This window comes from Lemur catta, chromosome 6, assembly GCF_020740605.2.
Source record: "Lemur catta isolate mLemCat1 chromosome 6, mLemCat1.pri, whole genome shotgun sequence".
Taxonomy (NCBI): Eukaryota; Metazoa; Chordata; class Mammalia; order Primates; family Lemuridae; genus Lemur; species Lemur catta.
In genome coordinates this window covers 92,058,998-92,084,823 of record NC_059133.1, presented here as the reverse complement: position 1 = coordinate 92,084,823, position 25,826 = coordinate 92,058,998, and the positions used below count along the sequence as shown (strand labels likewise).

At 41.8% G+C, this 25,826-nt stretch overlaps 1 long non-coding RNA gene across 1 annotated transcript in view; it reads left to right on the top strand.

The window, feature by feature from the left end:
• The first annotated feature begins 4,053 nt into the window (after positions 1-4,053).
• LOC123640059 overlaps positions 4,054-25,826 on the top strand; it is a 37,891-nt gene continuing 16,118 nt past the window's right edge. Inside the window, exons 1-2 of the long non-coding RNA XR_006735863.1 lie at positions 4,054-4,071; positions 5,795-5,872. This is a non-coding gene — a long non-coding RNA (uncharacterized LOC123640059). The remainder of the gene's footprint in view (positions 4,072-5,794; positions 5,873-25,826) is intronic.

Genomic DNA, 25,826 nt, shown 5'->3' with positions numbered 1-25,826 from the left:
GGTCTCACTCTTGCTCAGGCTGGTCTCGAACTCCTGACCTCGATTGATCCTCCCGCCTTGGCCTCCCAGAGTGCTAGGATTACAGGCGTGAGCCCCCGCGCCTGACCTGAATAAATTTAATATCAAGAAAAATATGGCCAGGCGCGGTGGCTCACGCCTATAATCTTAGCACTCTGGGAGGCTAAGGAGGGAGGATTGCTAGAGGTCAGGAGTTCGAGACCAGCCTGAGCAAGAGCGAGACCCTGTCTCTACTAAAAATAGAAAGAAATGATCTGGACCCAGCTAAAAATATATGTGGAAAAAAATTAGCCGGGCATGGTGTTACATGCCTGTAGTCCCAGCTACTCGGGAGGCTGAGGCAGAAGGATCGCTTGAGCCCAGGACTTTGAGGTTGCTATGAGCTAGGCTGATGCCATGGCACTCTAGCCTGGGCAACAGAGCAAGACTCTGTCTCAAAAAAAAAAAAAAAAAGAAAAGAAAAATATTACTTTGTCCTTTCCTTTTTCAGTGAACACTTTGTTCCAGTGTGGCAGGCTCTCAAACCACTGAGGTAGTGTCACATCACTGCCCTAGCAGGGAGGAAACTTAGTTGCTTGCCCAGCCCTGCTAAGGACATGCTGAACAATCTTGAACAAGTCACTTTACCACTGAGCCTTCATTTGTTACTAACTCAAATTAGTACTGGCTGAGCATGGTGCCTCATACCTGTAATCCTAGCACTCTCAGAGGCCAAGGCAGGAGGACTGCTTGAGCCCAGGAGTTTGAGGTTGCTGTGAGCTAGGCTGACACCATGGCACTGTAGCCTGGACAACAGAGTGAGACTCTGTTTCAAAACAATAAATTAATTAAAATAAAATTAGTACTATGAATAAATATTAATGTTTAAGAAGGAGGAAGAAAAAAATGGAAGAAAGTTTCCAAAATATAATAAGAAAAATTGTTAATTAAAAAATAAGAAAAGCATTATATTCGTGGACTTCTTAGTTCCCTTACAATTCTAAAAGTCTATTTAATTTTTTTTCTGGACTGCTATAATGACTTTTTACCTAGACTTCAGCTTGTAGACTCTACTTATGCTAAATCATACCATTTCAGTGACCTAGATTTAACAAGTGAACAAGATTTTTTTGATGTCACTCCTGTTCAAAAGTCCATAAAATATAATCCATACTATTGAGCCTGGCATTCAAGGCCCTCTTCAACCTGGCCTTAATCTGTATTTCTCACTATTCCCTGCTCCCAAAAAATGACTGGCATCACTTGAATGAGTGCCTTTGTTTCTGTTACCATTTCCTCCAGTGCATTTTAACAAGTACTCATTGAAATACTGAGTATCTCTCATGCGCTGGACTTTGTGTTAAATACTTTTAATAAATTCAAAGAAGAATCAGGCTTAGTCTCCCTATGAGGGTGACCAACTATGCCAGGCTGCCGAGTACTATCTAAAAGTCCCACATTCTGAGAAAACCCTCAACTCTGGGACTACTGAAACAGTTGATCACCCTAGCCTCTGGCCCACATGAAATTATGAAGATCTTAAGATTCCTTGTAACTCAGAAATTCTGCCGAGCTCCATACTCTTTTTCCCAACTTTCTTCCAAGGTAAGTATTTGGACTTCCCCAACAATTAGCATAAGATCAAAGACTATCCTCAAGCAATGGCTTTCATTTTTGTGCCTCCTCCTAGATTTTGAATTTCTAGAAGGCAGAGATACCTTTCCACATCTCCACAGTACCTACCAGTGCTTCATACAGTGATTATAATATGAATGTATTTTGAAGTGAACTGAGGGAAACTTGCACAAATTAACACTTCGGGCTTTTTTTTTTTTTTTTTTTTTCTGAGACAGAGTCTCACTTTGTTGCCCGGGCTAGAGTGAGTGCCGTGGCGTCAGCCTAGCTCACAGCAATCTCAAACTCCTGGGCTTAAGCGATCCTCCTGCCTCAGCCTCCCGAGTAGCTGGGACTACAGGCATGCGCCACCATGCCCGGCTAATTTTTTCTATATATATTTTTAGTTGTCCAGATAATTTATTTCTATTTTTAGTAGAGACGGGGTCTTGCTCAGGCTGGTCTTGAACTCCTGACCTCGAGCGATCCACCCGCCTCGGCCTCCCAGAGTGCTAGGATTACAGGCGTGAGCCACCGCACCCGGCCAGGCTTTTTTTCTTAATTAAAAAACTTTTTAAGTATAACACATGCAGAAAAATGTTCAGTTGGATGATTGTTTTTACAAAATGAACAAGCATCCAAACCAAGTGACAGAACACATCTCAGAAGCACTCACGTCCCTTCCCAGTCACAACCTCTCAAAGGGTGACCATAAAATAATCTAGACTTATGATACCATAGATTAGTTTTGTCTATATTTTGAACTTTATATAAATGGAATCATTCAACATGTCTCCTTTTGCATCTGGTTTCTTTCAACTGTGTGTGAGACACATCCATATCATTGCATGTAGTACATTCACTTTCATTGGTATATACCATTCCACTGTGTGAATATTCCACCATGTATTTATTTATTCATTCTCCTGTTAATAGACATTTGTGTTATTTCCATCTTGGCGCTATTATGAATACTGCTGAGATGAAAATTTTACTACCCTTTTTTTTTTTTTTTGGTGAACACATGTATGCATTTCTGTTGAATATACCTCCCTAGGAGTGGAATTGTTGGGTCATAGGGTAGGCATGTGTTCTAATAGATATTGCCAAACAGTTTTCCAAAGTGGTTGCAACAATTTATCAATTTATACCCCCATTAACAATATTGTGGATGTTCCACATTCCCTCCCAGGTTTGGCATTCTCTTTTTCTTTCTTCCCCCTCCCCACCATCCCACCCCTACCTTTTATTTTAGCCATTCTGTATTGCATATACTGCTATCTCAAGTAGTTTTAATTTGAAGTTCCCCGATGACCAGTTCAGCTGCACACCTTTTCTCGTGTTTACTGTTCACCGAGATAGCCTCTTTTGAGAAGTGCAGTGTAGCTCTTTTTTAAAACTCTTGTCAACTATTATTGACTCAACACTTTACTAAAAGCCATGCTATCGTGGTGAAGCTCCAAGTAATTCCAAGTTAAGTCTGCTGTCTGGGTCGGGGGAGAACAATCTCTCCAAAATAATCTCGTGCTCATCCGTAGGGGCTCTCCCCTGGACAGCACCGACAGGGCAGCAGGGGTCGATCTTTGCTACTCCTAACCCCCAAACTCTGGACAGTCCTTTATAGAAGATGGAGAGGAAGACTGCAGGGCTTTTCATCCAAAAAAAGAGCTATTGAGTCCGAAAGAACTACCGACGTCGCCCTGAGCCCCTTCCCAGCCCGGCCGCGAGCCGCCGGCCGCGCTATCAGCCGCACGGCCTCCGGGGCGGGAGGCGGTGAGGGGCACGGGTATCTTTTAAAGCAGAAATGTTAACACCCTCTTAACGGCTGCGTTAAGGATGGTGGGGCCCCAAACTGTTTCCCCTGAAAGGGTCACCCCCGCCCCCACCGCTCCGGTCCCAAGAAGACGCCTGAGGGGGCGCCCGCAGGGACCCAGGCAGGCGGCGGCCGCTGGCCCGCTCGGTGCGTGAGTGGCAGCGGGGTCGCGGCCGGGTGGCCGGGACCGCGGCCTGCTCGGACCCTAGGTGGGTGCATGTCTTGCTTATGGAGGGAGCCCGAATAACCGAGTCACGCTTTACAGCCACATCAACGGATCATTCAAAGTAGAACCCTCGGCATTTCCAGGCGGCGTGGGGGTCCTAACGGCTGCGCAGCGCGGCCGGCGAAGCGCGGCGGCGGCCCGGGACAGCGCGGCGGCGCGGGAGGCCCGGGAGACGGACGGTTGAGCGAAGCCGCAGGGCCCAACCGCAGCTGCCGGGGCTGGGAGGTGGGTGGGCAGCGCCGGCCCCGCGGGCGGCAGGCGGGGGAACGGGCGTCCGAGCCGGCCCGTAGAGGTGGGAGGAGACTCAGAGTTGGGCCGGGCTGAGGGAGGAGGGGTCCCGCCGCTCCGGAGAAACCAGCGTCGGAGGCTCGGGGAGGACATTTATTTACTGAGCACCTACTATGTCCTGGACCCGGCTCAGGTACAGGTATCCCACAGCAAACAAGGCAGACAAAAGCCTTGCCCTCCTGGCCCATGTATTCTAGGGAGGAGACAGACAATAAAATGCATGGATATATATAAGGAAATGCCAGAACAGTGGTAAATCTTAAGAAAAAGAATATAGGAGGTCTAGCCTTTCTGAGAAATGTCTTTTGACTAGAGGCCTGAAGGGAGTGAGGGAGGCTAAGAAGAGTGACCCAGGCACAGAGAACTGGACTGAGGAGGAGGGAACTGTATGGCCTTAAAAGATGTCTTCCAGGAGTTTGAATGCTATGCAGATGGGATTAACTTGGTAGGCTTTTGCAAGACAAAAATTGGAAGTTTCTTAGGAAACTGTGGATCATTCATTCATTCAGTGCTGGATTCATTCCGTGCTTTTTTCCTGAAATGTGACAGAAAGGTAGTAAGGCCAAGTGCCCTTGGCAAAATACTGTTATTAGTTTTAGTTTTGTCTCAGCTCATACTCAATTTAGAATTTCCATTGGTTTTCAGGAAGTTAGTCTGAGTTAATTTTACAAATGACTAAATAGTACCTCACTTTTTTAAATTTTTTTTTCTGGAGGCGGAGTCTCGCTCTGTCACCTGGGCTAAGAGCGCGGTGGTGTCAGCCTAGCTCACAGCAACTTCACACTCCTGGGCTGAAACGATTCTCCTGCCTCAGTCTCCCCAGTAGCTGGGATTACAGGTGCACACCGCCACACCCGGCTAATTTTTCTATTTTCAGTAGAGATGGAGTCTGGCTCTTGCTCAGGCTGGTCTCAAATTCCTGACCTCCAGCCATCTCCCACCTCAGCCTCCCAGAGTGCTAGGATTACAGGTGTGAGCCACCGCACCCGGCCAACTTTTTAAGAAAACTATATTTATTTGAGTTTAAAAAGTTGTGGGGGATTTTGTTTTGTATTTGTTTTTTTCCAAATGAGAATGACCCAGAAAAAAACTAGCCAACAGAGCAAGGAAGAGAGATGAGACTGGGGGTGGGGAAGGTAGCAGAGAGAAAGGAAATGGAAAAGGTAATAAGGAGGGTGTGGAATAGTCAAAGGGACATTCTGTCCTAATTCTCCTCTTCCTTCTAATAAACTCAGGAAATAATACTAGTGCTTCTACATACCACATCTCCGCTAATCCTCAGAACTATCCATCCAAATCAGGAGAGCTGGTAGAGGAAGAAGCAGACTCAGACTAGATAACTGTTTGAGCAAAATCATGATTTCTGATTTCACTGCAGCTCACTGAGGCGGTTTAGGCTAAGATGAAACTACAAGGAGATGGCTTGTTTCAAATATTTTACTTTTAAATGACAATATAAGCCACATTAAATCAGAATTTTATGACAGCAAGATCACCTAATCCAATCCCTGCTCATTTTGTAGATGGGGAAACTGCCAGTTGGTGACAAAGAAATGACTCAAAATATTGGAGAGCCATTTTTACTGTATTCAGCTGCTTTATCTTTTTCTCTCCCCAAAACCCTCAACTTGGTAAAATTCTTCCTACTGGCTACCAGACAAGTAGAAAGAGCTTTTTTGAGGACCCCAGAATTGAGTTAATCTAAGACATCATTAGAATGAGGTTGTATGAGGTTTCACTTCCTTTCAGAAGTATTTACTGGAGTGCATATTGGCTAGAGGGCTAAATCACAGCCTTTCCCTCAAGGAGGTTAAGTAGATGGAGTGAATAAATAACTAGCCAATTACAATTTACAGGAAGCAGTACCCTGAAGAGGAACTGGAGAGACAGTCAATTCTTAGTATAGCAGAGAGATGGAGAGCAACAAACAGAATGTGAGTATTAAGAACTGATGTCAGATATCAAGCTGGTTTGTCCTGGTTATATTGATGATCACAATAGCTATCTTCCTAACTTTTCTTGTCTTAACAATATGCAACACATGTAAGTGGTGGTGGGAGAGACTATTGAGGCCAATAGATTTGGTACATTGCCAGATTCTTTTTATTTATAGTTAATTAGTATTTGCCTTTTGTGGCATTTTGTGCTTTAATATTATCAAGAACATTAAGAATAAAGTAATCATGGTCAACTGGAGCTCAGTAGTGCAAGCCTATAGACCTAGCTACTTGGGAGGCTGAGGCAGAAGGATCCTTTGAGCCCAGGAATTCGAATCCAGCCTGAGCAATATAGCGAGACCTCCATCTTTTAAAAAAAATTAGTAATAATAATAATATTCATGTTCAGCATTATAATTGCAAACAGGCCTCAGTAAAAATTATATACAGCTGGTTTTGAGGAAATCTCGAAAAGCGCCATGGCTATATAGGTGTGAAGAGTAATATAGCAGCTGGAGGCAGTGGCTCACGCCTGTAATCCCAGCACTCTGGGAGGCTGAGGCGGGAGGATCGCTCGAGGTCAGGAGTTTGAGACCAGCCTGAGCAAGAGCAAGACTCTGTCTCTACTAAAAATAGAAATAAATTAGCAGGCCGAGACCCTGCCTCTACTAAAAATAGAAAAAAATTAGCAGGCCAACTAAAAATATATAGAAAAAATTAGCCGGGCATGGTGGCGCATGCCTGTAGTCCCAGCTACTCAGGAGGCTGAGGCAGAAGGATCGCTTGAGCCCAGGAGTTTGAAGTTGCTGTGAATTAAGCTGACGCCACTGCACTCTAGCCCCTGCAACAGAGCGAGATTCTGTCTCAAAAAATAAATAAATAAATAATATGTTGCCTGAAGTCAAGGGTTTACCACATGTGATCACATCTGGAAAGACTTTAAATAAGCTTGTTTTCTGGGATTTCACTGGTGTCTTGGATGGCTCACCCCTCAAACTCTCAGGCTTACCCCCACGACATTTTAGTAGTTATACTCAGGGAAGCAGAGCTGGGGGAAGGGAAGCAATTGCTCTTCCTTAGCACTATTTTAAAGATAATAGGTTCATATAACGATTGTTAAGACTATTTTGGAAAGACATTAGACGAAGCAGTGTAAGAGGAAGATAAGAGACACAGAGACATTAGTCAGAGTGATTTCTCTTTTGTGATTTCTTTACCAACCAAGAGCAGAGCTATTCTGCCTGTACCCACCCCAGCTCCACATGCTGCTCCCCCTGCTGCAAAGCCTGGCTATGCCTTGCCATATTGATTTAATTTAATAATTAGGTTTTACTACTTAGACTAGGAGTTACTTTTTTTCCATTTCAAAAATCATAGTATTGGCCGGGCGCAGTGGCTCACGCCTGTAATCCTAGCACTCTGGGAGGCTGAGGCAGGAGGATAGCTTGAGGTCAGTAGTTTGAGACCAGCCTAAGCAAGAGTGAGACCCCATCTCTACTAAAAATAGAAAGAAATTATCTGGACAACTAAAAATATATAGAAAATATTAGCCAGGCATGGTGGCGCATGCCTGTAGTCACAGCTACTCGGGAGGCTGAGGCAGGAGGATCCCTTGAGCCCAGGAGTCTGAGGTCGCTGTGAGCTAGGCTGACGACACGGCACTCACTCTAGCCTGGGCAACAAAGCAAAACTCTGTCTACCTCTGTTATTTGTGGGCTTCCTGATTATGCCAACCTCATCATTATCATCAAGGTATCATCTGTCATTGTTGTTGTTTTGTTTTAAAAGAAGTACATATTTGTGAAACATTCCACTAATACAGAAATTAAGGAACAAAATCTCCTGAAATTTGATAGGAATTAAGGATAAATAAAGGTGTTTGTTGCTATTACTACTGGCAGTTAAAAACAGTGATTTTACTTTTGATAAGGCCATTTTGACATAGCTAGGTACAAATGGCTGAAAAAATTTGTCCAATTTCACACCAGTAGACAGGTCAAGAGGTACGAAATTCGACAAGAATTGGGAGAAATAGGTTATAGTGTGAAAAAAATAACCTATATTATTATTCACTCATATGATTTCACCTAAGGTTCCAGAAGGGATCAAGAAGGAATACAAAGTTAAAAACAAAGTTCCAGATGTCCTTGCTCTCCAGCTGTGTGCAAGTCCTCAGCTTTGTATGTTGGGGAATAATGTGGAAGTGAACTGACAGATAAATATCACTTATACATATCATGATAGAATCAGACATATTGTTCTTTTATTCAGATATTCTTCCTCTAAGAAAACAATTTACAGGGTAATAAGTAGCATTTTTTTCTGGAAAGAGCTAGTAGTTCTCTGTGACTCATTTATTATTCCCTCAAAATTTCTCCAGTAGCTATTATATAACAAGTCACTATTGGTGCCTGGGACAGCCCTGATAGAGCTTACACTTCAGTGAAGGAAATGATAAATTCCAAGAAGAAAAATAAAACCAAGTAAGGGGATAGGAAATGGTGGAATGGTGGGAGGGGGAGGAGTTTGCTTATTCTAAATACAGTCATACCTCAGAGATATTGCAACTTCAGTTCCAGGCCACCGCAATGAAGTGAGTATTACAATAACGCGAGTCACACAAATTTTTTGGTTTCCCAGTGTATTATAAAAGTTACGTTTACACTGTATTATAGTTTATTAAGTGTGCGATAACATTATGTCTAAAAATACAATGTATGTACCTTGATTAAAAAATACTTTATTGCTGAAAAATGCTAACAATCATCTGAGCCTTCAGAAAGCCATAATCTTTTTTCTGGTGGAGGATCTTGTCTCAGTGTTGATGGCTGCTGACCGATCAGGGTGGGGGTTACTGAAGGTTGGAGTGGCTGTGGCAATTTCTTTAAATAAAACAACAATAAAGTTTGCCACATCAATTGACTCTTCTTTTCACGAAAGATGTTTCTGTAGCACATAATGCTGTTTGATACCATCTTACCCACAGTAGAATTTCTTTCAAAATCAGAGTCCTCTCAAACCCTGTTACTGATTTATCAACTAAGTTTATGTAATATTCTAAATTTTTTGTTGTCATTTCAACAGTGTTCACAACATCTTTACCAGGAGTGGATTTCATCTCAGGAAACTACTTTCTTTGCTTATCCATAAGAAGCAACTTCTTATTTGTTCAAGTTTTATCATGAGATTGCAACAGTTCAGTCACATCTTTAGACTCCACCTCTAATTCTGGTTCACTCAGTATTCCCACCAGATCTGCAGTTACTTCCTCCGCCAAAGTCTTGAACCCCTCAAAGTTATCCACGAAAGTTGGAATCAACTTCTTCCAAACTCCTGTTAATATGGATATTTTGACCTCTTCCCATGAATCACCCATGTCCATCATGGTATCTAGAATGGTGAATTCTGTCCAGAGGTTTTCAATTTACTTTGCCCGTGTCTTTCCAAAGGATTACTATCTATTGCAGCTATAACCATATGAAATATATTTCTTAAATAATAAGACTTGAAAGTCAAAATGACTACTTGATCCATGCGCCATAGGATGGGTGTTGTGTTAGCAGACATGAAAACAACATTAATCTTTTTGTACATCTCCATCAAAGCTTTTAGGTGACTAGGTGCGTTGTTAATGAGCAGTAATATTTTGAAAGAAAACTTTTTTTCTGAGTGTAGTTCTCAACAGTAGGCTTAAAATATTCAGTAAATCATGCTGTAAACAGAGGTGTTGTCATCCAAGCTTTATTATTCCATTTATAGATCATAGGCAGAGTAGATTTAGCATAATTCTTAACGGCCATAGGATTTTTTGAATGGTAAATGAGCACTGGCTTTAACTTAAAAGTCACCAGCTGCATTAACTCCTAGTCAGCCTGTCTTTTGAAACTTTGAAGCCAGGTATTGACTTCTCCTTTCTGGTTATGAAAGTCCTAGATGGCATCTTCTTCCAATAGAAGGCCGATTCATCTACATTGAAAATCTATTGTTTAGTGTAGCCACCTTCATCCATTATCTTAGCTAGATCTTCCGGATAACTTGCTGCAGCTTCTACATTGGCGGTTGCTGCTTCACCTTACACTTTTATGTTATGGAGATGGATTCTTTCCTTAAACCTCATGAGCCAACCTCTGCTAGCTTCCAGCTTCTCTTCTGCAGCTTCCTCACCTCTCTCAGGCTTCATAAATTAAAGAGAGTTAGGGCCTTGCTGAGGATTAGGCTTTGGTTTAAGGAAATGTTGCGGTTGGGGTGATCTTCTATCCAGATCACTAAAAGTTTCTCCATATCAGCAGTAAGTCTGCTTCACTTTCCTATCATTCATGTTTTCATTGGAGTATCACTTTTAATTTCCTTCAAGAACTATTCCTTTGCATTTGTGACTTGGCTAACTGTTTGGTGCAAGAGGCCTGGTTTTCAGCCTGTCTCAGCTTTCCTCACTAAACTTAATCATTTCTAGCTTTTGATTTAAAGTGAGAGACATGCTACTCCTCCTTTCACTTGAACACTTAGAGGCCATTGCAGGGTTATTAATTGGCCTAATTTCAATATTGCTGTGTCTCAGGGATTAAGGAGGCCTGAGGAGAACGGCCAGTCAGTGGAGCTGTCAGAACACATGTAACATTTATCAATTAAGTTTGCCATCTTACGTAGGTGCAGTTCGTGACACCCCAAAACAATTACAATATTTGGGTTTTTCTTTTTTTTGTTTTGTTTTATTTGGTTTTGAGACAGGGTCTCACTCTGCCGCCCAGGCTAGAGTGCAGTGGCATCATCATAGCTCATTCTACCCTCAAACTCCTGGGCTTAAGCAATCCCCCCACCTCAGCCTCCCAAGTACTTAGGACTACAGGTGCACACCACCACGCCTGGCTAACTTTTCTATTTTTTGTAGAGATTGGATCAGACTGGTCTCGAACTCCTGACCTCAAGCAATCCTACTGCCTCGGCCTCCCAGAATGTTAGGGATACAGGCAGGAGCCACCGTGCCCAGCCTCACAATTACAATATTAACATCAAATATCATTGATCACAGATCACCATGACAGATATAATAATAATGGGAAAGTTTGAAATATTGCAAGAATTACCAAAATGTGACACAGGGACACAAAGTGAGCACATGCTGTTGGAAAAATAGCACTGATAGACTTGCTCAAAGCAGGGTTGCCACAGATCTTCAATTTGTAAAAAACACAGTATCTGCAAAGCACAATAAAGTGAGGTGTACCTGTAGTGTAGTTAGGGAAGGCCTCTTAACGGTGAATTTGAGCAGAAACCTGAATAAGGAACCAGCCATGAGAAGATCTGGGGAGAATGTTTTAGACAGAGGGAACAGTATATGTAAAGGTTTTTCAGGTTAGAGCATGGATCAACAATCTCTTCTGTAAATAGCCAGATAGAGAATTTTTGGGCCATAAAGTCTCAGTCACAGCTATTCAGTTTGAATGCTATAGCATTAGGCAACCATAGCTGTTACATAAACAAATGAGCATGGCTGTGTTACAATGAAAACAGAAGCTTGTCAGTAAAAGCACAAACCATAGAGGAAAAATTGGTAGACTGGGCCTCATCCAAATAAAAATCTTTTGCTCTGCAAAAGACCCTGCGAAGATGGTGAAAAGACAAGCTACAGAAAAATATTCACAAACCACGTATTCACAAAGGACTGGTGTCTAGAAAACATAAAGCACTCTCAAAATTCAACAGTAGGCTATAATGAAGACCGTGTGGTACTGGCATAAAGATAGACATATAAATGAATGGAAAAGAAGAGTCCAGAAATAAATCTCATATATCTGTGTTCAACTGATTTTTGAGAAGGGTGCCAAGACCATTCAATGAGGAAAGAATGGTCTTCTCAACAAATGGTGCAGGACAACTGCATAACAATATGCAAAAGAATGAAGTTGGACCCTTACCTCACACTATATACAAAAATTAACTGAAAACTGATCAAAGGCCTAAATGTAAGAGCTACAACTAGCCTGGCACAGTGGCTCATACCTGGAATCCTAGCACTTTGGGAGTCTGAGCCTAGAGGATTGCTTGGGGTCAGCAGTTGGAGACCAGCCTGAGCAAGAGTGAGACCTCGTCTCTACTAAAAATAGAAAAAATTAGCCAGGCATGGTGGCATGTGCCTGTAGGCCCAGCTACTTGGGAGGCTGAGGCAGGAGGATTGGTTGAGCCCAGGAATTTGAGGTTGCTGTGAGCGAGGCTGATGCCATGGCACTCTAGCCTGGGCAACAGAGCAAGACTCTGTCTCAAAAACAAAACAAAACAAAACAAAAAACCACAAGTTGGAGACCAGCCTGAGCAAGAGCGAGACCCTATCTCTACAAAAAAATAGAAAAATTAGCCAGGTGTGGTGGTGCACCTGCAGTATCGGGAGGCTGAGGCAGGAGGATCGCTTGAGCCCAGTAGTCTGAGGCTGCAGTGAGTTATGATGATACCACTGCAATTTCTGCACTCTATCCAGGTGCTCCTTCTAAAAAAAAAAAAAAAAAAAAAGAGTTAAAAGCTACAACCACAAAACTCTTAGAAGAAAACATAGCTGTAAATCTTTGTGATCTTGGATTAGGCAATGGTTTCTTAGCTATGACAACAAAAGCATGAGCAACAAATGAAGAAATAGATATATTGGATACAATCAAAATTAAAAGCTTTGGTGCTTCAAAGGGCACCATCAAGAAAGTGAAAAGACAACACACAGAATGGGGCCGGGTGAGGTGGCTCACGCCTGTAATCCTAGCACTCTGGGAGGCCAAGGCAGGCAGATCGTTTGAGCTCAGAGTTCCAGACCAGCCTGAGCAAGAGCGAGACCCCGTCTCTACTAAAAAAAATAGAAAGAAATTAGCTGGACAACTAAAAATATAGAGAAAAAATTAGGCAGGCATGGTGGCACATGCCTGTAGTTGCAGCTACTCGGGAGGCTGAGGCAGAAGGATTGCTTGAGCCCAGGAGTTTGAGGTTGCTGTGAGCTAGGCTGACGCCACAGCACTCTAGCCCCAGCAACAGAGTGAGACTCTGTCTCAAAAAAAAAAAAAAAAAAAACACACAGAATGGGAGATAATTATGGTAAATCATGTATATGAGAAGGGACTTGTACTTAGACTATATAAAGGATTATTACAACTCAAAAATACAACTCAATTAAAAATGGACAGAGGATCTGATAGACATTTCTCTGAAGATATGCAAATGACCAATAAGTATACTGAAAAGAGGCTCAATGTCATTAACCATCAGGGAAATGCAAATCACAACCACAGTGAGATAGCACTTCATAGTCACTAGGTTGTCTATGATTGAAAAGACAGACACTAACAATTGTTGGCAAGGATATAGAGAAATTAGAACCCTCATATGCTGCTGGTAGGAATGTACAATGGCACAGCGGCTTTGGAAAACATCTGTCAGATGTTTAAACATAGAATGTTTAAATTGTTTAAATATAGAATTGCCATATGACCCAGTTCTACTTCTAGTTGTATACCCAAGAGAAGTGAAAACATATCCGAGATAAAAACTTGTATTCAAGTGCTCATAGTAGCATCATTCATAATATTGGAAACACCTAAGTGTCCATCAACTGATGATGGCTTAAGTAAAATGTGGTATGTCCATACAATGGGATATTATTTAACAATAACAAGAAATGAAGTACTAATACATACTACAACTTCAGCCAGGCATGGTAGCTCACGCCTGTAATCCCAGCACTTTCAGAGGCAGAGGCAGGATTGCTTGAGATCAGGAGTTCAAGACCAGCCTGAGCAAGAGCGAGACCCCATCTCTACTAAAAATAGAAAGAAAAATAGCTATACAACTAAAAAATATATAGAAAAAATTAGCCGGGCATGGTGGCACATGCCTGTAGTCCCAGCTACTCGGGAGGCTGAGGCAGAAGGATTGCTTGAGCCCAGGAGTTTGGGGTTGCTGTGAGCTAGGCTAACGCCAGGGTACTCTAGTCTGGGCAACAGAGTGAGAGTCTACCTCAAAAAAAAAAAAAAAAAAGAAAGAAAGAAAAAGAATATACAGATGGAAATAAGCATGTGAAAAGATGCTCAACATCATTAGCCATTAGGGAAATGCAAATTAAAACCAAAATGAAATATCACTAATACTCATCAGAATGACTAAAATGAAAAATAGTGATAACAGCAATTGCTGACAAGAATGCAAAGTAGATTATTCATACATTAACAATGTGAATGTAAAATGGTACAATCATTACAAAATGATACAGTTCTTTTTTTTTTTTTTTTTGAGACAGAGTCTCGAGTCTCGCTCTGTTGCCAGGGCTGGAGTGCCGTGGCTAGAGTGCCATGGCGTCAGCCTAGCTCACAGCAACCTCAAACTCCTGGGCTCAAGCAATCCTTCTGCCTCAGCTTCCCAAGTAGCTGGGACTACAGGCATGCACCACCATGCCTGGCTAATTTTTTCTATACATATGTTTTTAGTTGTCCATATAATTTCTTTCTATTTTTAGTAGAGACAGGGTCTCGCTCTTGCTCACGCTGGTCTCGAACTCTTGACCTTGAGCGATCCTCCCGCCTTGGCCTCTCAGAGTCCTAGGATTACAGGCGTGAGCCACCACACTCCGCCGATACAGTTCTTAAAAAACTAAACATGTACTTACCATATGACCCAGCAATTACACTCTTAGACATTTGTCCCGGAGAAATAAAAAAATAATCATACAAGAATCTGTCCATGAATTTTCATAGCAGCTTTGTCATAGCCAAAAACTGTAAACAACCCAAATGTCCTAATGGTTAAACAAACTGGTACATTCATACCATAGAACACTACTCAGCAATAAAAAGTAATGAACTATTGATACACACAACGACTTGGATGGATCTCAAGGGAACTATGCTGAATGAAAAGAGCTAATCTCAAAAGGTTAGATATTATATGATCCCATTTATGTAACATTTGTAAAATGGCAAAATTATACAAATGGAGAAAGATTAGTGGTTGCCAGTGGTTGGGATTGGCAGAGAGATGACTGGATATAAGTATAAAGGAAGCATGATAGATCCTTCTGATGGAACTGTTCTATGTTTTGGCTGTGATGGTGGTCATGTGAATCTATAGATGTGATAAAATTGCACGGAACTAAGTAACACACACACACACACACACACACACACACACGAGTGCATGTAAAACCGATAAAGTCTGAATAACGTGGGTGGATTATATCAACATCAGTTTCGTGGTTGTGATGTTGTACTATGTTAAGCAACATGCTGCCATTTGGGGAAACTGAGTGAAGGTTATATGTGATGTCTGTATATTTTTTACAAAAGCGTGTGACTCTACAACTATCCCAAAATAAAAAGAAGTCTGCATTGGGCCCACAGACCATGGTTTGCCTGCTAGATTGAAAAACAGCAAGGAGGGGCTGGGCGTGGTGGCTCATCCCTGTAATCCTAGCACTCTGGGAGGCCGAGGCGGGTGGATGGTTTGAGCTCAGGAGTTTAAGACCAGCCTGAGCAAGAGCGAGACCCTGTCTCTACTAAAATAGAAAGAAATTATATGGACAACTTAAATATATATAGAAAAATTAGCCGGGCATGGTGGTGCATGCCTGTAGTCCCAGCTACTTGGGAGGCTGAGGCAGGAGGATCGCTTAAGCCCAGAGAGTTTGAGGTTGCTGTGGGCTAGGCTGACACCACGGCACTCTAGCCTGGGCAACAGAGTGAGACTCTGTCTCAAAAAAAAAAAAAAAAAACAGCAAGGAGGCGGCAGTGTGGTGCATCAAGAAGAAGAGTTGTAGGAAATGATGTTGGAGAGGCAGCCTAGATCCAGGTCTTGTAGGGTCTAGCCATGATGCGGTATTTAACTTTTTATTGAAAATATGATGGAAGGCCACTGGAGGGGTTTCGACCAGGTGAGAAATACAATCAGATTTGTTTTTAAGGGCTCACTTTTGCGGTTCATTGGAGAATGGACAGTATAGGGGTAAACATGGAAGCAGAAAGGTCAGTTATTGCTGTCATAGGAACCCAGGTTAGAATAATGGCGACTTGACCAAGTGTGGTAGTAACAGGGGCAGGAGCAGTCAGATTCAAGAAGCAGGGCTTGCTAATTAATTGGGCATGGGTTGTGAATACAATATGGAAATCAAGACTGTTTCCTCTGTTTTTGGTTTAAGCAATTGAGGTGGGAAAACTGCGGAAAGAACAGTAGAGTGGAGGAGTAGGGCAGGAGCCCAGAGCACTGTTCAGCTGAGGTTCCTGTTAGCTGTCCAGCTACAGCCATCCAGGTCTGTGGCTCCAAGACCAGGTCCAAGTTGGAGCCTGAGCTTTGATATGGATGATATTTAAAGCTACTCCCAAAAGAGACAACCAAAGTTGTGAATGTGTAAGAAAGACTTTTGAGGATGGAAACTTGAGGACACTCCACCATTTAGAAATGCTGAGAAAAGGCAGTGAAAAAAAGTAGCAACCAGGACAGATTGGTGTAGTAAAAGCCAAGTGAAGAAATTTACTTGAACAAGGAGGGAGTGATCAGTTTTGTCAGGTGTTATTGAGTGATTAAGAAGAATAGAGAATTGGCCATTGGATTTGGTAAGGTGGAGTTTGGTGATGACCTTGACAGGTGTGATTCAAATAGAGGAATCGGGACAAAAGTCTTATTGGCATGTGTTCGTAGAGAGTGATTTAGGGCAATGGAGGGATTTTCCTTTAAAAGGAAGCACAGATATAGGGTGTTCATATTAAGAAAGACATAACACCAAGAGAAGAATTATTTCTTTAATTCCTAGGAAAGAATACACTTGTTATAAGGATTTTTAATTTTTTTAATTTTTAATTTCTTTTTGTTAAAGAGAGTGTCTCGTTCAGTCACCCAGGCTGGAGTGCAGTGGCACAATCATACCTCACTGCAGCCTCGATCGAGGTCCTGGGCTCAAGGGAGCCTCCTGCCCCAGCCTCCTAAGTAGCTGGAACTATAGGCACCTGCCACCATGCCTGGCTGATTTTTAAAATTTTTTATAGACATGGGGTCTCACTATGTTGCCCAGGTTGGTCTCAAACTTCTGTCCTCAAGTGATCCTTCCGCCTTGGCCTCCCAAGGTGCTGGGATTACAGGCATGAGCCATTGCACCTGGCCAAGAATTTTTTAAATGAACACTTTGATACCCACTACCCTGCTTAAGAAATAGAATCTTGCAAGTATTGTAAGATTCTCCTCTAGCCTCTAGCCATCCCAAAAGTATCTACTTTTCTGAATTTTGTGTTTATCATAAGGAAAAGTCATGTTAAAAAATATTATGGCATGGATCTAGTGGAAAAGGGAAATTTGAGGATGTAAGGGAAATACTTTCCGGACAAAAGTAGGTGACAAAGAAAAGTATCTAGTTGTCTAGGGAAGGGGCTGGCCTTATGAGATGGGAGCAGGAAACAATTCATCCATTTTAATAGGAAGGAGGCTGAGCGTGGATACTGATAACAGTTAAATGAGTAGATTTGGTAGTGAAGTAGGAAGATGAGGAATTTCTGTTGCTTCTATTTTTTCAATGAAATATAAATGAGATTATCAGCTGACAGTGAAAAAGGAAGAGGAAATCTTGGAGATTTAGTACAGAGGAAAAAGTATGAAATTGTCTTGGGGAATAGGGATTGAATTGATTTGGAAAATAAAGCTTTGGGCCGGGCGCGGTGGCTCACGCCTGTAATCCTAGCACTCTGGGAGGCCGAGGCGGGTGGATCGCTCGAGGTCAGGAGTTCGAGACCAGCCTGAGCAAGACCCCGTCTCTACTAAAAATAGAAATAAAAATTATCTGGACAACTAAAAATATATATACAAAAAATTAGCCGGGTATGGTGGTGCATGCCTGTAGTCCCAGCTACTCGGGAGGCTGAGGCAGTAGGATTACTTAAGCCCAGGAGTTTGAGGTTGCTGTGAGCTAGGCTGACGCCACGGCACTCACTCTAGCCCAGGCAAGAGAGCAAGACTCTGTCTCAAAAAAAAAAAAAGAAAGAAAAGAAAGCTTTGCAGAGCAGGGCTGAGAGCAAGCGTAAGATTGTATCCTAATTTTAACATGAGACCAGTTAGTATGGTTTTGGCTTTTTCTCCAGTTGTGTTAGTGAGTGCAGGCAAGCCGAGTTAGTAGAGCTGGGTTTAGTCAAGACTTGGGGTTTTACCAGGGAATATGACAGGAGGGAAAGAGGTGTCCTGGAATTGCTAGTTTGTGGAAGGGAGTGTTTAGAGCTATGAATCAAAGATTGTAAGTTGGGTGATGTGGAAAGCAAAAACAGAAGAGTGATGGTCGGCGAAAAATGGATAGGGTTAATAGTTTAGAGCTTCTGCTTCCATAAAGTCAGTATGAGAAACAGAGGTTTTGGAAGGGGTGCATTATTATTAATGACCAGGGCTAGGATGTTCCCATAGGAATAAGTGACTGAGGTGGGCTGGAAAACAAGATGATTGGAAATGAGTGGACAAGGACCTGAGAGGCCAGCTTATTGGATGGATTGTCTCCAAGGATGATGGAGTCACCAGGAATGACTGTAGAAGTGGTGTAAAGCAAGAGAATGACTCAGGTTTTTCAATCTTTAGGGAATGAGGAGGAAGTGACCCGGGAGATGAGATCAGCAGATGATTATAGTATCCTGATGGCATGTATTTCAAAGGAGCTGAGTTTTTGAGGGACTAGGGGATGAGAAACAGTTTGGAATAGACAACGAGGAGCACCGTAAGAGTTACAAATGAAATGCAGAACCTAGTCTGCAGTACTCTCAGAGGAGTAGGATACTTAAATTTGAAAAATCAGGAAGGGGATCATGGAAAAAGTGGCATTTATGCTGGACTTTAAAAAATGAAAAGAATTTTGAGAGAAATCAATTTGAAAAGATAATTCCAGGCAGAGAAAATGCTATTACCAAAGAAGGAGCTGGCTGTTGTGTTCCGCCCACGTTTGGTACTTTTGCTAATCCACCTCCAGAGCCTGTTGCCATGGTGCTAATAGCATCCTTGGTATTGCCAGATCTGTTAGCAGCAGGCCACCAGATGGCAGTGTATATCTTTTTGGCAACACCCATCCTGGTACGGGCTGTTTATATGGCCCTAGAGAAAAACTGGAAGTGATAATTAGCATAAGTATAACTGAGGTGAGAGAAGTGGCAAGCAGATTGGTGTATTTTCGTTAGGCCTGAAGAGGCAAAGTCCTAGGGAGAAGAGAACAAATTTGGGAACATTTAGGGAAAAGATCAGGGAGAAGATGAAAGGAAAGGAAGCTGCCTCAGGGTGGGGTATGATGATGAGGTCTGAGAAGTAGAAGCAGGCTTTAGCGGAACACCCTGTGTCTTCCTGACTTGCAGCTGTTGGCTTTTGCAGAGGAGTTAGGCGGTCTGGAAGCCGCGCTGCAGCCAGACTTTGAAAGACACTGGAAAACACCCATGGAACCAGAGGTGACGATTTACCTTACTAGGATTATTCTAACCGGCCATAACGAAAAATCCCGGGAGAATGTGTGATTTGATCAGAGGTACAAAGGCAAAAAGTCTCACAGTGAAGGACCAGTTCAGATGCCCACCAAGAATCTGAGAATCGCCACAAGAAAAATGCCTTATGATGAAGGTTCTAGGATTTAGGATCGTTTTCAGATGAGAAGCCACAAGTGACTCACTGACTTACACAGTCTTAGGTTATTAAACAGATCTCTTCCATCAGTACTGAGCCAGAAATTGAGACTGATCACCACTGGAGATGCTTAAATCAACATTTTTTTTTTTCTTTTGAGACAGGGTCTCACTGTGTGGCCCTGGCTAGAGTGCAGCGGTCGTCATCATAGCTCACTGTAACCTCAAACTCCTGGGCTCAAGCAATCCTCCTACCTCAGCTTCCAGAGTAGCTGGGACTACAGGCATGAGCCACCATGTCCAGCTAATTTTTCTATTTTTTGTAAAGATGGGGGTTTCACTCTTGCTCAGGCTGGTCTTGAACTCCTGTGCTCAAGCAATCCTCCCGCCTCGGCCCCTCAGAGTCCTAGGATTACAGGCCTGAGCCACCGCCTGCCAACTATTTTAATAAATTAATTATCAGTTGTTTAGAGGAAGAAGAGGAGGCTGAAAGGAGGAACCAAAGAGAAAGGAAGAGACTTACAGACTTGTGGTGTAAGGTGAGGAATAAGCACTGGGCAACACTGAAAGAAAGATAGGAGCAATGACGTTCAATGCCTTTTTTTTTTTTTTTTGCTTGTTTATGTTTGCTCCTAAAATAATTTCTAAAAACTGTATACCGGGTTCACACATTTTTAAGTTGACAGCTAAGAAATAGTTTTATGTTTAAATAGCTGCCAGGGATTCATTTCTACTGTCTAATATATGGTATACATGCTTTCAGAGCCTTTGATAGCCTTTCCAGGGCCTTTGTGCAAATTAGGAAAAGATACTCCTCTGGGAAAAAGCAAGTTTTCTAGGAATGGTACTCCTGTACAAATAAAAAGGTGCCCCTTCCTCTGGCTGAGGGGCAGGGCCCAGGCAGTAGATTGCAGACTGTATTTCAGACTCTACTTAGGCCAAGAAACTGTATAATGTAGAGCCAATTATTTGTGCTAAGGGATGCTATTGCATGACTAAACCACATAATTGATGACTTTTTCAATATCCACTAGCAGATTTCCTTTCCTAATCATGCTTCATCCCATATTATATATTATTGTTTTCATAGCTAAAATAAATGGACAAGCAGGGGAACCAGAAATATGCTAGGTGACTGGAATTTAACTTTTTTATGGACAGTGTACACATGGATAATTGAAAATGATCAATATTGTATTTCTTAGTCTAAGGAGAAGGCAAAAAGAACTTTTACTTATTAATATTATATTAAGTACTTCCTCCACTTATCTGATTTAATTTAATCATCATAACAACCTAGGAGTGGAATAGAACTTTAGCAACCTCAGTTTAGGATTGCCAGATAAAACAGTTTTTAGTATAAGTATATCTCAAACATCATAGGGGATATATTTATACTTAAAAAAAGTATTCATTATTTATCTAAAATTCAAATTTAGGTATCTTGGATATCCTGTTTGTTCTTGCTAAATCTGGCAACCCTACCTGTTTCTTTTACCCATCATATTAAGAAGAAATTACTTTTCTTCAAAACACATTGCACAATTTAAATTCCCTACCTGATACTCTTTTGTCTTATTGATGATGTTTGGATTGTAAGAGGAGCCAAAAAGAGCCAATATTTTGGATAGCTTTTATAGGAATCTACTGAAGGAACTATAGGATAAGTCCCAGAAATTTAACTTGTACTATTCCTAGATTTATCTGTGTGTCTCAAGTCCTCAATCCTAATTTTTTCTTTTATTTTTAAGACAAGGTCTTGCTCTGTAGCCAGGGCTAGAGTGCAGTAGTGTCATCAAGCAATTTTCTTGCCTCAGCCTCCTTAGTTGCTGGGACTACAGGCACACACCACCACACCTAGCTAATTTAAAAATTTTTTGTAGCCATGAGATCTCTCTGTGTTGCTCAGGCTAGTCTTGAACTCCTAGCCTCAAGCAGTCCTACCATCTCTGCCTCCTCAATTGCTGGGATTGCAGGCATAAGCCACTGGGCCCTCAATCCTAATTTTAATTAAGAATTGTTTACTTATTTTTACAAATCAACCTTACAAATAGATATGTTGGTGATATCTTACAATGAGAATTGTAAAATTTTAGAACTAGAAAGGACCTTGGAGATTATCTAATTCTTAGTGTTCCCAGAACCTAACCCCAACGAGAGGACTTTGTAGACACAGATTCTTGTACCTGCTGCATGAGGGTTGTCAACCGACATCACTTTTCCCCTTGTCTTGCCTATGCTCCTTCTCAGATACCTCTCCTGTTTTTCTTAGGTTTTAAAATCTTATCTATGGCTCCAAAGTGGCGGCGATAAAATCCAAGCAGGAGAGGGAAAGTGACGTGGATCAATTAGAGATAAATATAAACTTGTCCCAAACATGGGGAAATCCCCCTGGTGAAAATTGTGACAGGCCTGGGGAACAATAGTTCATTCCAACCTGGTAGAAAAAGAGGGAAAGGTCAACCTGAACAAGCTTCTTGAGGAGGATAGACAGCAAGTTATTCTTCCAAGACCAGCAGAATTCAAGTTCAAGAATACTAAAGAGGAAGGAGCAAATGCCAAGTTAGTCAGCACCTGATCTTCTTTTTTTTTTTTTTTGAGACAGAGTCTCACTTTGTTTCCCTGGCTAGAGTGAGTGCCGTGCCGTCAGCCCAGCTCACAGCAACCTCACACTCCTGGGCTTAAGCGATCCTACTGCCTCAGCCTCCCGAGTAGCTGGGACTACAGGCATGCGCCACCATGCCCGGCTAATTTTTTCTATATATATTTTTTTAGCTGTCCAGATAATTTCTTTCTATTTTTAGTAGAGACGGGGTCTCACTCTTGCTCAGGCTGGTCTCGAACTCCTGACCTCGAGCGATCCACCCGCCTCGGCCTCCCAGAGGGCTAGGATTACAGGCGTGAGCCACCGCACCCGGCCCAAGCACCTGATCTTCTAACGAATATGTACCCTTGCTTCTGTTCTGGAGAAACAAACTTAGATTAGCTGAAATATTTTTGAAAAGACCTGCTCCTACAAGGAGGGCCACCATCCCTCAGAAAGGCTTTTCTCCATGAGCAGATAGCACATATCTAGAAACTTTATGGTGGCTTTAAGCTATAAAAATAGCATGTATCTCTATGAATATACAGAGAATAGTGCCAAGAGGGCCCAGTATATAGTAGTTGATCATTAAATGTTTATTGAATGGATACTCCAAGGTCAGGTACTGTGTTAACTTTTCCTGTTTCATCATAACTATTTCAGTGCTTTATATTTCCCATCTGTGTTGAGGAAAAACAAAATCAAACCAGAATTCATGAGATCTGCCTCTCAAGGAAGTTTACCTGAAAACTGAAGTGTGCATTCGATATATTGTTTAGTGCTTTTGATACCTAAGATTCTGAGCCCACAGCCAGTACCTGAGTACTGGAAAGTCATCATCATCCCTTAGTGTAATAGCCTCCTAACTAGTTTCTACAGTGTAGTCAGTGATCTTTCTGAAATTCAAATCTGATCATGTTATTACTGTGCTTAACCTACTAGCTCTCTGTAATACTCAGAATAAAGTCCAAAGTCCTTGACTTGGTGTTCTTGGCATGCTTGGCCACTGTGATGTGATCCCTGTTCGCCTTCTGGCCTCTTCTCACCCTTTGGTGTTCTACACTGCAGCCATGCTAAAATTCTTGCAGGATCACAAATACACCCTACTCTGTCCTGCAAGCCCTTGCTCACACGGTACCCTCAACCTAGAACACTATTGTATCTTATCTCCCTCCCTCTTTGTCAGAGTAACTGCTACTGAGCCTTTAGGTCTTTCTCAACTTACCCTCTCAAAGAACAAGTCTTCCTAGATACTACCACACCCCTACCTCCTGCCCGAATTATGTGTCTCTCCTCCACATCCCCCGTGGAAGACCGAAAGTGTGTGCTGCCCAGCTCTGGGGGGCACCAATCACATAAACTCTGGTGTGCACACAATCAGACACTATCTGCACAATCTTTTTTTTTTTTTTTTTGACAAGCACAAAATGGGGTTTATTGAGGAGAGAAAGATAGGATTATAGGGCAAGAGGAAGATATAGGTTTACAAAGCATGATACACATGCCACAGATGATGACCCATTGTCACAGCAGGAAAAGCAAAAGGAAGGGTGCAAACAGCTATCTGCACAATCTTATGCGCTGTCCCCCACAGGAGTTTATGAGTGCTAGAAGTCTCCTATGCTTCCCTCTCTAATAGATTGTAAGAAAAAGGTATTGTATAAACACTCAGGAAAGCATGATTAATTGTTTCTGAGGGTTGGAAAGAGTAAGAGGGACATTTGAGCTGGACCTTGAAGAGTGTGTCAACAGGCAGCAAAGGCAAATAACATATTTCAAGCAGAGGAAATCACCAGAAAAAGTGCAGAGGTAGTTTGGGGTGACCAGATTAGATAGGAGTGAATAAATGGAAATTAAGATAAATTATGTAAAGCCCTGAGTGCTATATTAATCATTATGAATTTTATTCTTTTGGTAGCAACCCATTGAAGAATTTCGAGCACAATAGTGATATAATCCAATCTGTATTTAAGCATATTTTTCATTCAGTGTTTTTTTTTTTACTATAAAACAAAGCATGCTTTTTAAAAATTTTTTGTTATGCCAGTAAAATATATGTCAGATAAGTGAAAAGCTTCTATACTCCTACTCACTAGAGTTAACCACTGTTAATAGTTTGTTATAATTCTCCATATTTTTCCTGCACACATGTGCATGTGTGTATGTGTTTCTACATAATTCATTTATTTATAAGAATGAGATAATAATTCTAAACATACTTTTACCACTGCCTTTTTTAAAGTAATGATGAGTATCTTGTATGAGGAGGCTAATCTCACAAATATTATCAACTACAACAAAAACATGAGCATATGTAAATATATTCTATTTCACTAATAAAAAAACATGAAAATGATATTCACATTCACCTATGAGATTGGAAATATTAAAATGAATGAGCAATATTCAGTTTTGGTGGGGACGTAACAAAAAAAAGCCACTCTATATATGATTAGTGGGAATAAAAATTAGTACTTTAAGAGTGGGCAGGCCAGGTGCGGTGGCTCATGCCTATAATCCTAGCACTCTGGGAGGCCGAGGCAGGAGGATTGATCAAGGTCAGGAGTTCGAGACCAGCCTGAGCAAGAGTGAGACCCCATCTCTACTAAAAATAGAAAGAAATGATTTGGACAGCTAAAAATATATATGGAAGAAAATTAGCCAGGCATGGTGGCACATGCCTGTAGTCCCAGCTACTTGGGAGGCTGAGGCAGAAGAATTGTTTAAGCCCAGGAGTTTGAGATTGCTGTGAGCTGGGCTGATGCCACTGCACTTTAGCCCGGGCAACAGAGCTAGACTCTGTCTTAAAAAAAAAAAAAAAGAAGCAGAAGGGGCAGGAGTCCACTTGCTCAAGGCCTCTTGGGCGTGCCTCCGTGTCATGATCTTCAAATTTGGCTCAGAATAAATTTCTTTAAAATTAAAAAAAAAGAGTGGGCAATCTAGTGATTCTTTTCTAAATTTAAAGGTCTGAGGGGTGAGGAATACAAACTAACCTCTTGGGTACAATGAACACTGTCCTGATGATGAGCACACTAAAAGCCTTGACTTCAGCATTATACAGTGAATCCATGTAATAAAAACATTTGTACTCTCTTAATATTTTGAAATTAAAAAAAAGAATCACACCAGCCTGAGCAAGAGCGAGACCCCATCTCTACTAAAAATAGAAAGAAATGATTTGGACAGCTAAAAATATATATAGAGAGAAAAATTAGCCGGCATGGTGGCACATGCCTATAGTCCCAGCTACTCAGGAGGCTGAGGCAGGAGGATTGCTTGAGTCCAGGAGTTTGAGGTTGCTGTGAGCTAGGCTGACGCCATGGCACTCTAGCCCGGGCAACAGAGTGAGACTCTGTCTCAAAAAAAAAAAAATCCCAAATTTTAGTTTAGGAACTCCAGGTAATTAGTCATGCCGTTAACCACAGTGGGCAATCAATTGGAGAAAGATCAGAACTTTCGAAGATCAGTTTGGGGTATGTTGAGTATGAGGTGCTTACAGGATATCCATGTTGAGATTCATAGCTGGCAATTATAAATTTAGTCTGGAATTCAAAAGGAAGCCCAAGGTGAAAAACAGATTTAGGATTGCCCTTCTGTGGGAGGGATTGAGACCACTGAGCATCTGGTCAAAGAGGAACTCAAGATTTAAGAGTCACTGAGGAAGAAGAACCAGTGAAATAAAAGTAGAATTAGGAATTAAGTTGAAGAACACTTAGAGAATAGTGTGGAAGCCTTAAGAATTGGGAATAGAGGCTTATTAACAGTGTAAATGATAGCG